The following is a 14854-nucleotide window of genomic DNA, read 5'->3' as shown; positions in this document are numbered from 1 at the left end:
CAATGCCTTGGGAGATGTTCACCGCCTTCCTGCCATTGTCCGTCTAGCCCTGGAGATGTGTGCTGTTCAGGCACCGAGACTGGAGACCCCGAGCAGGGATCGTTTTGACTACAGCAGTCTAAAGGTCAGTTCTCAGTAACCCGCCTCAGCACAATGCAGGCTGACATCAGGATGCACAGATTGGAATCAAAGATTCCATCTACAAACAACTTCTTGAGCAAATCATCTTAAATGAGGTGTTGAAAACTATCGGCAATTCGATCAGAGTGGGAGCCGCCAGGGACTCACGTCCTCTTTAGAACCCCTAGCCCCACTCCCTCTCCTCCCCCCTCGAGCCTATCGCGCTCGTCGACGCCCTCAGACACTTCTCTCCCTGTTATCATGCCCGAAGACTATGCTCTCCCCTTTCTCTCAAGAGGGAGCGTAGGTGCCAAGTTCACCATTGGCGGGCAGCTAACGGATATATTCTTACTTTAACCAATTGAATCGTTTCGACGTTAATTCTGATAGATAACGTGTTGGAATTTGCTTGCATTGATTCAGTCACACGTTGTTGACCTGACTGCTCGTCGTGTGCTCTTTGGTACATCTGGGACTTCAACAGCGGGACATACTCCCATTTCATCAAACCTTCGAATAGCCTGTACCACCAACATATGATCCAGGTCAACACACTGGGGTCGTCAAAATACTTTAAAAGGTTACTCCAAATGGTGCGCATATTGGCCATTAAACGCCAATTTAATCTTCGCAGATCCATTTTATCTGGATTACCGACCATAGTGGCATTTCATCCTTGAAGCACCATCTCCGTTCTCCCCCTTGCAAACTGTACTTCGTTTTTCCAGCCTCGTTTTCCATTCGTGGCCATGGGCGTGCAATTCCAAATCTGTGCAGGTTTTTCTCCACATCTGGCTGAACATCTTAGGGCTGGTTTACATTCATGACACAGAACAGAAGCTCCTCTGAAGCCTTTCGAATTGTTGACGCGGCGTCAATCTAAATTAAAGATTAGGACAGGATAGGAACAACTACCGCGCAGCATGTCTGCGCCGATCATGATGCCAACAAATCTGATCTCAACTGCGTGCATACGATTTGTGTACCTCCATTGTCTGTCTGTTCATGTGCCGCTAAATTCCTCCTAAATGTTGCCATCGTATCTACGTCTACCACCTCCCCAGGGCGCGCATCCAGGCACCTGCCACTCTGTGTAAAGAAGAACTGTCCTCGACAATCTAATTTAAACTCTCTTCTACTCACTTTATAACCTTTCAATTTAGCAATTAACTTTCTCTTGCTGATAATATATGCATAAAATGCCTTGGACTTCTCCTTTATTGTACTTGCCAGGAAACGTTCATGGCCTTCTTGTTAAAATTCTTTTCTGCTTCCTTTATATTCGGCTGCTTTCCGTTTCCTAACTTTGCAAATGCTTCTGTTTTGATGAAGCTTACAATACTTCTTATCATTCAAGGTTTACAATTTTGCCATCGTGTCCTCATTCTAATTTGGTTCTGAACTCTAATTATCTGTCTTTCAAAGGATTCCCACCAATCAGATGAGATACACTGAAAAGGCCAGTTCAACTGGTGGTGCAGCGGTAGAGTTGCAGCCTTATAGCGCTTGCAGCGCAGGAGACCCGTGTTCGATCCCGACTACAGGTGCTGTCTGTATAACTCCAATGTCCTATTTAGCACAATTACCTCTGTCATATGTCCCGCCCCCAGTACCAGCTTAGTTGGGTCCCCTGCTAAGTGCGAAGAATTCGCTAAATTTTTCACCAACAAAGTTGAGAACATTAGAATGAACATTTCCCCTCCCACCCGTGACCTAGCTGTCTCACTAGTCTGTTCGTCTAAATTGGACTGCTTCCAACCCGTCACTCTATCCTCCCTTGCAAAGCTTGTCTCCGCTATGAAACCTGCAACCTGCCCCCTTGATCCTGCCCCCACTGCCCTTCTGAAGGATGTCATTGCAATAGCCGGTCCCAGCATCCTCTCTATTATCAACAGTTCTCTGGCCACTGGCACTGTTCCAACCAGTTTCAAGCACGCGGTGGTCCAGCCCCTACTGAAAAAACCTAACCTAGACCCCACCTTGCCTAGCAACTACAGACCCATTTCCAAACTGCCATTCCTGTCAAAAGTCCTTGAAAAGGCAATTCTAAACCAATTAGTGCCCTACCTGCACCAAAACACCATCCTGGAAAGTTTCCAGTCAGGTTTCAGAGCCCACCACAGCACAGAGTCTGCCTTGTTGAAGGTACACAACGACCTGCTTCTCGCCATCGACACCGGCGACTGTGCAATCCTGCTCATTCTCGACCTCAGCGCAGTGTTCGATACAGTGGACCACACCATCCTTATTGACCGTCTCCGGTACGCGGTTGGCATTGATGGCACTGCCCTGAGCTGGTTCGCTTCGTACCTCAAAGATAGGAGTTTCGCCATCAACATAGGCAGTTATTCCTCTGCTCCAGCTAGCCTCTCCTGCGGAGTTCCACAAGGCTCCATCCTAGGCCCCATTCTCTTCTCTCTATACATGCTCCCCCTTGGCCAAATCATTCAAAGGCACGGCATTTCTTTCCACTGCTATGCCGATGACACTCAGCTTTACCTCCCCCTGAAACCCAACAACCAGTCAAATTTAAACAGCCCCTCACACTGCCTTGAGGACATAAAATGTTGGATGGCACAGAACTTCCTCCAATTAAATGAGAGCAAGTCTGAGGTCATCCTATTCGCCCCCCCCCCCCCCCCCACTCCATCAAATTGATAACAGGCAGTCTTGGAAGTCTATCCTGCCTAGTCAAACCGCATGTCAAAAACCTCGGCATGATATTTGACTCTGCATTAAAATTTGATAAGCAAGTCAACGCTGTGGTAAAAGCCAGCTTCTTCCAACTTCGAACCATAGCTAAAATCAAACCTTTCCTCCAATTCGACGACACAGAAAAAATCATTCACGCTTTCATTTCCTCCCGCCTAGTCTACTGCAACTCCCTATACACTGGGATCAGCCAATCTTCCCTGTCCCGCCTGCAACTGGTCCAAAACGCCGCAGCGAGACTCCTGACGGGTACCCGTAAAAGGGACCACATCACCCCGATTCTGGCCTCTCTCCACTGGCTCCCTGTACGGTACAGAATCAACTTCAAGCTCCTCCTATTCACGTATAAAGCCCTAAATGGACACTCCAGGTCCCTCAGGTCGGCCGACTTGGGGCTACTCACTATCCCGCGGTCTAGGCTTAAGCTCAGGGGTGACCGCGCTTTTGCGGTTGCAGCTCCTAGACTGTGGAACATCATCCCTCTCCCCATCAGAACTGCCCCCTCCATCGACTCCTTTAAGTCCAGGCTCAAAACCTATTTATACTCCCTAGCGTTTGAGGCTCATGGAGGAGGCGCTGTGAACTGTTTGCGTGCTACTGTATGTTTCATTTTTTTTCCATTGGAACCTAATCAGATGTACAGCACTTTGGTCAACGTGGGTTGTTTTTAAATGTGCTATACAAATAAAATTGACTTGACTTGACTTGACTTGTATGAGGTTTGTACGTGGAGGACTCGGCGTGGGAGGACCGCCGTGAAGAACATTGAAGGATCCGGCGTTGGGGATACCGCCGTGAGGGACGGTGGGAGAACAAAGGGGGACCCGGCGTGGGGAAGAGACGGGACTCTAGTTTTAGAAACCTCTTCCCAGGAGATATGCCTGCGTTTGTTTGGTTTGTTTGTTTGTTTGTTTGTTTGTTCGGTCGTTCCGATGAAGGCGCTGTTCATACGGCAGACAGCCACAAATCGCTTGTCTTTTTCTTATTTTTCAGTTATAATTAAATTTTCATTTCAAGTTTTTCGTGTACCTTGTTGTGTATTATAACTGTTTGCAGACCAAGTTCCGCCCGGGGATGAACAAAGTTCCTTCGTATCGTATCGTATCGTAAACGGGAAACCCTCAGTGCTCCCTTTATCCTGTTCAGTTACAGGTGCGGGAAGAGAGGGCATCGCCCGTCAATGATATTTAAGGTGAAGCCTGGTAACGATCAAGGCATTGATAGCAATTGGGAACTGGTATATAATGAGACACATGGCCAGAGTAGATCAGGAATGAGCAAATTCAATGACAGGATAGGTTTGAACGGCCGAGTATCCAATTCTACGCCAATTGCTTTTATGACCGGCGGGTGGGCAATTGAAAATGGACTGCAATGTCAGAACTGTTAGTGGTTCGGTTTCAGTGTTTTTAAACTGCTATATATAGAACACTACGCTACAGTCACATGGTTTTCGGACCAAAATATCTGTCAACCATGTCAAGATAAACCAATCTATTTTGTCTATAAACAATCCATTCTACTCCATTCCCAGCACATACATGTGCTTATCCAGAAGCCTTTTAAATGTCATTATCATCTTGGGATCACCCACCACTTTTGACAGCATTCCAGCGACTCAACGTGCGCTGTGTAACTGCCCCCGCACGCCTCCATTTACCACTCGCACACATTGAAGCTGTGTCCTCTAGTCTTTGACACTTCCACTCAGAGGGGCATTTTTGACGAGTTTCCCTATTGTAGGCGCATTGACCTTCATTGCGGAGATTACTCGACAACAATAGTCATGTTGCAGTACAGCGCACAGTCCTAGCAGAGAGAGTGGTATCGGCGTCGGTTTATTATTGTCACCAGATACTTCGTTCGCGGCCTCTGCAGTTAAGTCGTGCCATTCATGAGAACAACCAAACCATAGACAAATGCAACAGGTAGTGCAAAGGGAAAGACAACCAGGGTGCAAGGATGTTACATCTGGAGAGAAAGTGAAGATTTAACAAATTGCAGGCGTCCCAATGGGTAGGTTGGGAAATCAGAACTACACCCGCATCGAGCCAAGATGGGGCGAACATGTGGTGGACATTGAGAGCGGTTTTGGTGTTCATATTCGCGGATCATTGAAGTTTAAGGAAGGTGGATCGGAGAGCGGAAGATCCACAAAATATTTCACTTTACCGACCTGCGAGTTTATTCTTCAATAGGAACTGGGTGGATTGGCGGATAATATGCTGAACCTGACAGAAAAGGGACGAGAAACTTCGCCTACCCACATCCTTCGCAGATTCTTCCTAGCCGATGTATTAATAAAACATTTGGCGTTTAGCTCAAATTTCCAGCGTCTGCAGTTCTTGGTGTCTACATTTCCCCTTACTGCGTGTAGCTGACTGCGTGGACTGCGTGTAGCTCTGTCCACTTCATTGCTCGCTTCCAGCCTTCAGAGACAGCTACCTCAACGCTGAGCCCGAATTGAAGCCTGGTGCTCTCCTACAGTACAATATCTTGCCCCCGCCTCACAGACTGTGCCTGAACTCACGGGTCTGAATTTACCAGATGCAAATATAAAGCAATGGAAATACACAGCATTTACATCAGGGCCTGTACACAGAAGAGCTCCAGTGAGAAATAGTAAAGAGAAAAGCCTACAACCCTATATTATGAACAATGAATGCTCCCATTTTTTTGCTTATAATATATCCATAAAATGCCGTGGGCTTCCCCTTACTCCCAATTGCCAAGAACCTTTCATGGCCTCTTTTAGCGCCCCCAGTTGTTTGTTTCCGTTTCTTTCCCCCTTCATTATATTCACCTGATACCAGTTTCTTAACTTTGCATACACTTCCTTTTATTGACGAAGCGTATAATATCTATAGAACTTATTGAATTATGATCATTGTCCTCAAAATGCGAAACCTTTCAAATATGAGCACCTGATCGGACGCATTCCCAATATGTTTTAGTGCTGCCTCATCCCGAGTTTGACTACACGCATTGTTTCAAGAAACTTCCCAGAGGCATCTAACCATTTCAGTTCAATCCAAAACTCACTCATCAAGTGAGTTCTAGTCAAAATTGGAAAAGTGGAAATGACCAATTACAATAACACTTTTGTTCTACATCTTTCCACGATCTGCCTGCATATAATTGGGTGGCCTAAAAATATAACTCCATCAGACGGCTGTGGAAGCCAAGTCATCGGGTATTTTTTAATGTTGAGATTCACAGATTTTTGATTGGTAATGGTGAAAACGTTATGGGGAGAAAGCTGGAGAACGAGGTTGTGACAGAAAGATAGGTGAGTCATGATTGAACGGCGGACTAGATTCGTTGTGCTGAATTGCCTAACTTACTTCCATTACTTACTTATTCATGAATTGATGAACGCACAACCACACACATATGCGAATCTATGCACACGCACACACAAACATATACCCACACATTCACAAATACTCACGCACGCGCGCGCACAACACCGCACAATCATACATGTACACGAATCTACACACACACAAACGCACACGCACACTCGCTCACTCTCACACACACACATACACACGCGGGCGCGCGCAAACACACTAATACACACACACACACCCACACACACACACACACGCACACACACGCACACTCGCTCACTCTCACACACACCCAAACACGTGCGCGCGCGGAAAGAAACTTGTTTGTTCAAGAGAGTGTGACTAATATTGGGATTCCGTCATTCTCCCGTCCCCACTGGGGAGTTGGTGGGAGTATTAAAGAACATCCGAACTGCGCTATCCTCCATTGTGTTCCTGAACTTCACTGGGACAATCAGATGGAACGGGCCCCAATTATATACGTCCATGAAATTAGCTATCCGATCCTGGCTGCGTTTGGTATCCCTGGTAAGCTGTGATGAGATTGTTTAATGCTTTCTCCTGACAGACCGTGAGTACTCTGACTGCCTGTTCCATCCTCTCCGGCACTTTACAGTAATCTGATGTGCGATCAACACAGAAATTGCAACTTCAGACGCAGTGCATCGGCGTCAGCGGCCATAAATGGAGGGAATATGAGATATGTGGACAGATGTCCAAAGAGTGGACATCACGGGGATTTAATGCGGTGTTTTTAAAGGAGGAATGAAAACGCAAACTCGAGTTTAAAGAGCACATGATGTTGTGATAATTAATATGATGAGTTTCTGAAGAATGGAGCATTGAAAGAGCCTCGTCTTACTAACACTAAGTGGTTCTTGTGATTCGCTTCGCTGAGGGCTGTCGCGCTACGCAACATTCAATCGTAACTTTAGCTCCATTACATCGGTGGTTCCATTTAAATACTAATTTCACTGTACTTTGCTCTTCCCCCAGCGAACGTGCTGACGGCTGCGATCCTGTACCGGGGTAAGTGCGGGCTCTCGAAAGGAATCACCCGGTACATGGTGGCGATGGCAATCTCCAACCTCCTCGTTCTCATCTTTCACGTGTTAATTCATAACATCTACATGTACTATACCCCCAACTCCTTCCTCTCCCTCAGCGCAATTTGTCCTTCCAATCTATACCTGCGGGTCGTTACTCTGGACTATTCCGCCTGGTTAACCATGTCCTTCACCTTTGACCGTTTTGTCAGCATTTGCTGCCCGAAGCTGAGACTCACCTATTGTACGGATCGGACGGCCGTCACGGTCATTGTGTCCTTGTGCGCGCTGAGCTGCTTGAAGTACATCCCCTTTAACTTCATGTACCAGCCACGCTTCACCGTGGATAGTGTGAAATGGGGGTGCCGACCCAAACGCGCCTACTTCATGTCCGATTGGTGGTTGGTTTTTACGTGGATGTGTACCATCTCTAACCCCTTGCTACCCTTCCTAATAATCCTATTGTTCAACGGACTGACGGTCAAAAACATCATAGCGGCCAACAGAGTCCGTCGTCGCCTGAAAGCAGTGGATAGCAAGGACACGGAGGCGGAGAATCGGCGGAAGTCCATCGTTTTACTGCTCACCGTGTCCGGCGCCTTCATACTGCTTTGGACAACGATCGCTGTAGCTTTCATCCGCACTCGGGTCACTGTGAACTCCGTGGGTGTGGGTCACCCAAGCCCATCTTACATCGCCTATGAGGTTGGGGTCTTGCTCACACACGTCAGCTCCAGCGCCAATTCGTGGATCTACGGGATGACACAGAGGAAATTTAGACAGGAGGTGAAGAACGCATTTACACATTTAACGAGTATTATTGTTAAACTCATGACACCGGCGCGCCCGTTGCCTAGAACTGGAGGTGGGATATGACGCAGCCCATCAATCTATTATCTCACATGATCGTGCTGTTCGGTGAATTTGGTTCCATCCAGAGCGGGCATGTTGGGCAGGACACTTCGTGGAATAAAATGTTATCCCAATGTCCAAATTATTGTAACTTGCTAGCCCCGATATATTTCCCATGTAGCGCGCTCGCAACACCTGTTCAAGGCGAGTTCATGCGTGACTTATTTGTTCTTCTAACATCAATATCCGGCACATCCTTTTTGCCCTAAATCCATATGATCCACAACTTCAGTATCAACCTACATGCTTCCCCCTCTCTTTGTTCTGTACTACGTGAACGTGCATTCACCCCCCCTCCAGCGTGTGCCCTCTCCATCCCTCCCCCTTCCCGTTTTACCTACGAGTCTGACTGTCCTCGATTACATAATGTCTGTTTACTTTGTTGTCACCTTCTCCTAGCTAACAATGATCTATTCTACATTTTCCTTGAGCTGCATCCCCTTTGATGTCACATTCCCACTCCTTACACCTCCTTATCTCTGTGTCGCCCTCTCCCCTGACGTTTTGTCCGAAGAAAGGTCTCGACCCGGAACGTCACCCATCTCTTCTCTCCAGAGACGCTGCCTTTCCCGCTGAGTTTCTCCAGCATTTTGTGTCCAACGTCTATGTAAACCGCCATCCGCAGTTCCTTCCTGCACCTTTCCACCTATATTTCTCCTCTGGCTCCATATTTTTACGTCTCCTGTATCCTTAGCTCCTTCTTTCACACTTTCTCTCGTTTGATCTCTGGAATTTGTACCCATCCGAAATTCCTTGTTGGTGCATTTACTGTGGGTGTCCGGATAACACGGCCGTTGCGTCCTGCTCCGCGTTGCTCTGGGTAGTTAACGGTTCTCTACAACAGGGAGCTGCAACATTAACCTACGGTCCGTTGTGTTATATTCCTCGGTTTAAATGTACGCTGTAGTGAAATAGAACGATTACAATTTATTAATCTTTGCATGGACATCGATATTTTGAGAGAAAAAATTGCATTGTATTAAAATCACTGTGTCTGTAAACCTACCTGAGTTATTTTCGAATCACGTGACAGGTAATCCGTTCTTGGGTGAGTAGTGGTTAAGTTTAAACGTTAAAGAAGATGTGCGGGGAAAGTGTTTTGAATAGGGACAGGTTAGGATGTTGGGGGAAAGTACTTCATTGAGGCATTGTTCCTTAGATTATATGTCGAAATTAACACGCCTTATGATCAAAGTGCAGGATCAGTATTTTCCACTGAGGATGAGAGATAACGATGGCAATTTAAAGGGTCAGTGGATGACGAATGGTGTTGTAAAAGCTCACGAAGGAAGATTGCCAGGTTTAAGAAGGAGGCATCAGACGCGGCTTTGCAGGAATATAAAGCGAGTCGGAAACTCAAGCGGACAATTAGAGCGGCCAGAAGGGGCATGAAATGTATCGCCAGGCAGATTAAGGAACGTCCCATGATTTCTTACACGTCCGTTAGAACTAAGGGAATGGCGGGGTGGGGGGGTGGGGGGGGGGGAGTGGGAACATTTAACGGTCAAGGAGGGATTTATGCGTCGAATTGGATAATGTAGGCGAGGAAATAAAGCAGCACATTGCATCTGTATTCACCCAGGAGAAGGGCTTGGAGGATAGACAATAGACAATAGACAATAGGTGCAGGAGGAGGCCATTCGGCCCTTAGAGCCAGCACCGCCATTCAATGTGATCATGGCTGATCATTCTCAATCAGTACCCCGTTCCTGCCTTCTCCCCATACCCCCTGACTCCGCTATCCTTAAGAGCTCTATCTAGCTCTCTCTTGAATGCATTCAGAGAATTGGCCTCCACTGCCTTCTGAGGCAGAGAATTTCACAGATTCACAACTCTCTGACTGAAAACGTTTTTCCTCTTCTCCGTTCTAAATGGCCTACCCCTTATTCTTAAAGTGTGTCCCCTTGTTCTGGACTCCCCCAACATTGGGAACATGTTTCCTGCCTCTGACGTGTCCAACACCTTAATAATTTTATACGTTTCGATAAGATCCCCTCTCATCCTTCTAAATTCCAGTGTATACAAGCCTAGTCGCTCCAGTCTTTCAACATATGACAGTCCCGCCATTCCGCCCTCAGTGACTGATGTACAAGGACACCCAGGTATGGCTGCACTTCACCCTTACCTAACCTGACACCATTGAGATAATAATCTGCCTCCTTGTTTTTGCCGCCAAAGTGGATAATCTCCCATTTATCTATATTATACTGCATCTGCCATTTATCTGCCCACTTACTCAACCTGTCCAGGTCACCCTGCAATCTCCTAACATCCTCTTTGCAGTTCCCACTGCCACCCAGCTTTGTGTCATCTGCAAACTTGCTAGTGTTGCTTCTAATTCCTTCGTCCAAATCATTAATACATATGGTAAACAGTTGTGGCCCCAACACCGAGCCTTGCGGCACTCCACTCGCCACAGCCTGCCATTCTGAAAAGGACCCATTTACTCTTACTCTTTGCTTCCTGTCCGCCAACCAAGTGACTTGGACAGGTTGTGTGAGTGGGCGGATGCATGGCTGATGCAGTTTAATGTGGATAAGTGTGAGGTTATCCACTTTGGTGGTAAGAATAGGAAGGCAGAGTATTATCTGAATGGTGTCAACTTAGGAACAGGGGACGTACAACGAGATCTGGGTGTCCTGGTGCATCAGTCACTGAAATGAAGCATGCAGGTACAGCAGGCAGTGAAGAAAGCCAATGGAATTTTGGCCTTCGTAACAAGAGCAGTTGAGTATAGGAGCAAAGAGGTCCTTCTGCAGTTGTACAGGGCCCTAGTGAGACCGCACCTGGAGTACTGTGTGCAGTTTTGGTCTCCAAATTTGAGGAAGGATACCCTTGCTATTGAGGGCGTGCAGCGTAGGTTTACTAGGTTAATTCCCGGAATGACGGGACTATCATATGTTGAAAGACTGGAGCGACTAGGCTTGTATACACTGGAATTTAGAAGGATGAGAGGAGATCTTATCGAAACGTATAAGATTATTAAGGGGTTGGACACGTTAGAGGCAGGAAACATGTTCCCAATGTTGGGGGAGTCCAGAACAAGGGGCCACAGTTTAAGAATAAGGGGTAGGCCATTTAGAACTGAGATGAGGAAAAACGTTTTCAGTCAGAGAGTTGTGAATCTGTGGAATTCTCTGCCTCAGAAGGCAGTGGAGGCCAATTCTCTGAATGCATTCAAGAGAGAGCTAGATAGAACTCTTAAGGATAGCGGAGTCAGGGTGTACGGGGAGACGGCAGGAACGGGGTACTGATTGAGAATGATCAGCCATGATCACATTGAATGGCGGTGCTGGCTCGAAGGGCCGAATGGCCTCCTCCTGCACCTATTATCTATTGTCTATTGTCTATAACTAATTCTCTAACCATGTCAACACCCTACCCCCAATATCATGTGCTCTAATTTTGCTCACCAATCTCCCGTTGTCGGGTAGATCACTGCATTCTCTTCAATTAAAAAAAACCAAGACATGATCATGATCTCTTTGGAACTTTTAGTAGGTGCTCATTTGGTTGTTTGTCGGGTACATTCCACTGGGTGGCGCCGTCAGCAATGGCAGCCTCGCCAACGATCTGTATGGCTTTTCGTGTTTTTTGTTATTTTTAGGGTGTTTTTTAAAGTATGTTTAATGTTCTCTGGTTTGGTTTATGTGGGGGGTGGGGGAGGGTTCAGGGGAAACTTTTTCTCAATCTCTTACCTTGCCAGAGATGCAAATATTTTCCGGATCGTATCTCCGTTCGCTCTGCAGCCTAACATCATGGAGCTGGCGGGCTTGCTCAAGACTGACTTTGAGCCCCACCACGGGGCAGTGGACTTACCATTGGAGCCTGCGATCCATTGCCTGGGATCAACACCTGTGGATTCCAGCATCGAGGAGCTCGCAGTCTCGGGTAGAGATTGATGTCAGGAAGCTCCAAAGTCGCAGGAGGTTCGACTAGTCCCGACCTGGGGTCTGATCGCCCGGCGTGAAGAGCTGAGATCCCCCGATGCGGGAGCTTGATCGCCCCAAGCAGGGCCCGACCGCCGACTGTGGGAGCCAGGATCGCCTGTCAATGTAAGGCTCAAGGCCCCCGACTGTGGGAGAACAAAGAAGGGAAGAGATTGAACTTTTTTTCGCCTTCCTTCACAGTGAGGAATGTGGAGTAGTCACTGCGGTGGATGTTTATGTTAAAATGTATTTTTTTATGTTTTGTTGCTTTTTATTGGTATGACTGTATGGCATATCAAATTCCTTGTATGTTGCAAAACATACTTGGCTAATAAAGTATAATTATGATTATGAAATGTTTCCTGTGGCAGAGTGGTCTCGACCCAGTCAGACAGAGTGTTAGAAAGTTGGGTATGGCATTTACGACATGTAAGATGCAACGGATAGAGAAATAAAGTCTTCAGACTTCTCTACCCTGGAAGGCCCTGGAGGTTCACGCCTTGTCTATTCAAAAAAGAGATTTGAAGATTTATGTGCCTTAAGAAATTAAGAGACGTGGAGAGTAGGATAGAAACAAAGTCGCGGAGGTGGAACAGTTATATTTTATTGATAGTGAGCAGTCGTGGTATTAGTAATGGTTCACTATTGTCACATGAATCGAGATACTGTTTAGCAAATTCTCTAGGTCATTCACACCACCCAGATCGTGAGTATAATCGCACCACATCCGTACAAAGAACAATGCAAAAAGAGAACGCGAACAGAATGCAGAATATAATGTCACAGCCACAAATAAATGTGCAGGTTGAAAATGAAAGCGTCAAGGGGCATAACAAGGAAGATTGGAAGATCCAAACTATACCCTTAGCCTATAGGAGAACCGTTCCGTAATCTGATAACAGCCGGGATGAAGATGTTCTTGAATTAGATTGTATGTAGTTTCAAGCTTTTGTATCATCAGCCTGATGGGAGAGAGGGGAAAAGGTTATGACCAGGGTGTGTGGGCCTTTACAGGGGCAGCGGGAAGTGTAGATGGACTGGGCTGGTCTGTGTGATGGACTGGGCTGTGTGATGGGCTGGGCTGTGTGATGGGCTGGGCTGTGTGATGGGCTGGGCTGTGTGATGGGCTGGGCTGGGCTGTGTGATGGGCTGAGCTGGGCTGTGTGATGGACTGGGCTGTGTGAGGGGCTGGGCTGTGTGATGGGCTGGGCTGTGTGATGGGCTGGGCTGTGTGATGGGCTGGGCTGGGCTGTGTGAGGGGCTGGGCTGCATCCACAACTCTACAATGTCATCTGGTCTTGGGCAGCACAGTTGTCAAGCCCAACTGTGATGCTCACCGAGAGGATGTTTTTTGTGGTGAATCTTGAAAATATCATTTGGTTGCTCCTGTTCCTATTTTCCCCCATTCTGACCAGTCACACATATCTCATTTATCCTGCTCCACCATGCATTTCTCTGTCTAGGGTAGAGCCTTTAATCACAATATTACTGCCATCATCTGTTGGCTTCTGAACAACTGAATTGCACCTTTGTCAGCTGTTAATTTACTGGCAGACGGTACCACTTTGGTTCAACTCTGACCCCGGCATAAAATTATGTTCCCCCACTGCCCTTGGACGTCAATAAGAAGTCAAGTCTTATTTCAAGGGGGCAAGGACACACAAACAGGGATGTGATGCTGAGGCTTTATAAAGCGCTGGTCAGGCTGCATTTGGAGTATCGTGAGCAATTGTGGGCACCATACCAGAGGAAGGATGTTCTGGCGCTGGACAAGTCCAGAGGAGGTTTACAAGAATGGTCCCAGGAACATGTGATGAGTTTGCACTAGGCATGCACTCGTTGGAGTTTAGAGGAACGAGGGAGGACCACGTTGGAATGCACGAATGGGTGAAAGGCTTGGATAGAGTGAATGAGGAGGGGATGTTTCCACTAGTGGGAGAGTCCAGGGCTGGACAACATAGCCAAAGATTTAAAGGATGTTTCTTTATGAAGAAGACGAGATGGAATTTATTTAGTCGGAGGCTGGTGAATCTGTGGAATTCGTTGCCACAGAAGGCTGTGGAGGCCAAGTCAATGGATATTTTTAAAACAGAGATAGATTCTTGATTAGTACGGCTGTCAACGGTTATGTGGAGAAGGCATGAGAATGGGGTTTGGAGAGAGAGATAGATCAGCCATGATTGAATGGCGGAGTAGACTTGATGGGCCGAATGACCTGATTATGCTCCTATCACTGATGACGACCTTATGAAGTCGTCGCTTGACCCTGAATCAAGCATCCCTTGAATGTTGAGCCAAAGGATCGGAAGAACAGGTCTGCTTACCAAAAGAATACAAATGGAAGTGATGAAGAGAGGCAGGCACAGAGGAAAAGAGCTAGTCTTTACGCAGGTAAAGTAAGAAAAGGGGGATAGATAAACCCGAGACTCCGATTCACAGCTCAGGGCCGTGAGCAGTAGTGAGCCCGGAACTGCCCAGAGTAATCCTGTTTATTGCAGTCACTCGTATCAATTACCGAGCGCGGACATTAGCTGTTTATTCAAATGGAAAGAGCTGGAGATGTTTGTGAGATGGAGTGTGCGGAACTGTGATGTAATTTGGTCTCCCAGTGGAGAAGGATGACGTATAAATCAGGCTGCACTGTGAATCGCTTCAGTGTGGCATCTGTACGTTTGCATTAACGAAATCTTGCTCCTATCCATCATAGAATGCAGGGAATAGAGGCGGCTGATGCGACCATGATTTGCTACCCGATTCTTGCAATTATCGGTATTCCAGGTGA

This window comes from Rhinoraja longicauda, chromosome 19 (assembly GCF_053455715.1).
Source record: "Rhinoraja longicauda isolate Sanriku21f chromosome 19, sRhiLon1.1, whole genome shotgun sequence".
Lineage (NCBI taxonomy): Eukaryota > Metazoa > Chordata > Chondrichthyes > Rajiformes > Arhynchobatidae > Rhinoraja > Rhinoraja longicauda.
This window is presented reverse-complemented; position numbering follows the sequence as displayed.